A 3,643-nucleotide genomic window follows, 5' to 3' on the forward strand; every position below is an offset into this window, starting at 1 on the left:
GCTGCCACTATAGAGATATTTGACTATAGAATTCTTTTGAAATTAGTCTTGGTTATAACATAGAAGAGATATATTTGTCATATCTTTAGCTTATAATATATAATACTTCGGGAATTTGGGGAAACTTTAGTAGCTCATTTGGTTGATAATCTGAACGTTCACCGTGTCGATGAGGATTTAATTCCTCAATTTGTAGTTCCCTACACTATTTACCCTTTTCAAAAATAACAATAAAAATAAAATTCTTATGTGTTTATTTGTTTTCTACAACTTTTTTATTATTTTTTAGAAGATTAAATTAAAAAAAAGCAGGAAAAGGGTCATGATATATAAAGTCACTAAAAACTCTCATTTTAGCCATTTAAAAAAAAAAATCTCCAATTTGGCCAAATCTCTAAGTACAAAATCTTTCCTTTTCTTTTTTTTTCCTTTTCCTTTGTTTACTGCATGGTATATTGGTTACTTCACATACTATAACTACATTTTTTTTAATTAAGTGCCCAAAAAAACAATTTTCTTTTAATAAGTCTCCTCGTAAACTAATTAGTCTAGTCTAATTACATTACAATTTTTTTAAAAAACAGAGAGTGCAATCTCATATTAAAGTAAGAAAATTAAATGTCATATTGTTATAAAACAATAAAGAACAAGAAGAAGAGCAGAGAGAATAGAGAGAGTAATTCTTATTTCTTCTCTTGAGAGATCTTGATGTGTAATTTACAATGAAGGAACCCTTCTATTTATAGGGGAAATTTACTCCTAGTCTGAGTAAAAGACAGATGATTCAAATCTTAATAGATATAAAAGTAGATCTTGATAGATGTTGATAGACATTCACTATAATGTAAATAAATTTATAACACTTCCCCTTTGAATGTCTAATTGGTAGATAATGTGCCTCGTTAAAATCTTACTAGAAAAAATCCAGTAGAAAAAAAAATCTAGTGAAGGAAAAAGAGTACACATCTCTAATAATACACATTTCGGCTGCCTCATTAAAAACCTTACAAGGAAAACCTAGTGGGACAAAACCTCATAAGGGAAAAAGAGTACAGCGCGTATTAACTCCCCCTACTGAGAACATCTTTGACCTTTGCATCTCGATCTTGTGCAACATCTTCTTGAAAGTTGCAATTGGAGAAGATTTGGTGAATAAATCAGTCATATTATTAGTAGAACAAATCTTTTGCACGTTAATATCATCATTCTTTTGTAGCTCATGTATGTAGAAAAACTTTGGCAAAATGTGCTTTGTTCTATCTCCATTTATGAATTCTCTCTTAAGATGTGCTGTGTATGCTGTATTATCTCTGTATAAAATTATGGGTAGATTGTCATATTTCACACCATATTTTTCTCGAATGAGATGTATCATGGACCTCAACCATACACATTCTCGGCTTACTTCATGAATAGCTATTATCTCAGCATGATTCGATGAAGTGGCTACGATAGACTGCTTTGTATATCTCCAAGATATGACAGTACCACCATATATGAACACATAGCCTATTTGATACCGAGCTTTATGCGGGCTAGATAAGTACCCAACATCAGCATGACCAATAAGATCAGGATTGTAATCTTTAGAGTAAAACAAGATCATGTGTTTTATCCCATTTTGAGGTCTCATAGTAGGAGCAGAAATATACCTTGCTAACAAATTGATTGAAAAGGCTATCGGCCTTGTAGTATTTGCAAGGTACATGAGTGCATCAATTGCACTAAGATATGGTACATCATAACCAATCCAATTTGATATATTTCAAATTTCAGCAAATAATCAATTGCTTTGAAAACTCTCCAAGAGTTTCAATGATGTTTAAGCAATAAGCTTATACAATATAAGGATTATAAATAAGTTTCCCAGAAACTTTTATATGCTTCAAGTAGTTTGAATCCTTAAAGTTTTCACATAAGTTTGTCAAGTGACAATATTCAACATTTCATGAGTGACATCCTCAAGTGTCTGGACTGCAAATTAAATAAGTTTTACGCTTACCAAAATCCATCCTTTCATGTCACTTGATAAATGTTTCTACATCATCATGCTTAAATAAATGTCGAATTTAGATCCTCATAATCTTTCACAATATTACGCCAATATTGTGTCAAAGATATTGATGATATATCATTTTGTATTGGTTTACAATGCAACATAACATTTTGAGATCTCATCACTTCATTATTTTCAGTAACATGAACCTCTCATAAGGTTTCATGAAGTGGTATATCGTAGGCTCTTCAAGAGCTCATTGCCTTCTTATTATGATTATTTGCTCCTTAATTTTTAAGGACTATTTCATTTAGAACCGATCAGTCTACCACGCTTCACGCATGCATAGACTTTGTCCTTTAGGAACACAAAATAAGAGCACTTGCACTTAATATGAGATGCTTTCAGCATTTGACTTGAATTATCTTTTGGATGAGGATATAGTGATAATTCCTAACATATTTCATAGCGCTTATAATCTTTCCCTTATGTTAGAAAAACTAACATACATCCTCTACTTCTTTGAAAAATCCATCACTGTGCATTATGATTTATTCATTAATCATATACCGTACATCAAAATTATTAGATGGAATAATTGGTTCCCGACCTTGAACCAATTTAGAAGGAAGAAATAATCATAATTTATTGGTCTAATGCATACAAATGTTATTGCAATATATTATATTTCAGAACAATACATTAAGTTTTGTTCTCATTAATAATAGTTTAGATATTTATCGAAGACATTCAATGCTAAACCATCATCATCAAGATAAATTATCTTGATTACACAATCTGAAAATTATGCTCAATTTATATTGAACAAGTAACTTTATGAATGTCAAATGTAGGTTGACCATGATTGTACATGTGATCATCTTATTGATGCATCTTTTCAACATATCACATGATAGGTGAACGAACGCTTATTCACCTTTTATTCTTTTCATATTTTGAGGGATCCAATCCTAAAATTAGTTGGTCCAACCAACTTATCATGAGAACAAGTAACATTAAAGTTCATGAAGAATTTTCTAATTCTTCAATATATGTTCAATACTCAGTATGCACATCTTCGGGATATTGCAATCGTTCATGTCAACTTATGAACTTTTATTCTAGTAAACTCCAAGTTTACCATGACATGTACTTTTTCTTTAGTAAATTTTGGATTTACTATTACATGAATAAATTTCAGATTTACCACTTCAGAAGTAGATTTCAAAATTATTCAACCTCTTTCGGAGGTGAGTTGTGATACAATCACAATCAAGTGCACGTTTGCATTAATAAGTTTTCATTCCCTAGAAATGAAATATAATCGTACCTTAAGTCTAGCAAATTATGATAGCTTATAACCTCTTTCAAGATTTTGCTACTTCAGAAGCAAATCGAGGCATACATATAATATAGAGAATTTTTCTCTAGCATATCTTATAATCATATAAGCTTTTGAAAATATCATCACTTTTGATGATCATTATCATATTGTCCCTCCATGCGTATATTCGTGCATTCAATCACTTGTTTTCTTTCAGACATATTATGCACTGCTACCACATACACCTCAAGAATGAAGTAAGTTGTTATATTTCAGACTTATCATATATTGCTACCACATTCACTTCATGGAATGGAGCATAT

Source organism: Capsicum annuum, chromosome 7 (assembly GCF_002878395.1).
Source record: "Capsicum annuum cultivar UCD-10X-F1 chromosome 7, UCD10Xv1.1, whole genome shotgun sequence".
Taxonomy (NCBI): Eukaryota; Viridiplantae; Streptophyta; class Magnoliopsida; order Solanales; family Solanaceae; genus Capsicum; species Capsicum annuum.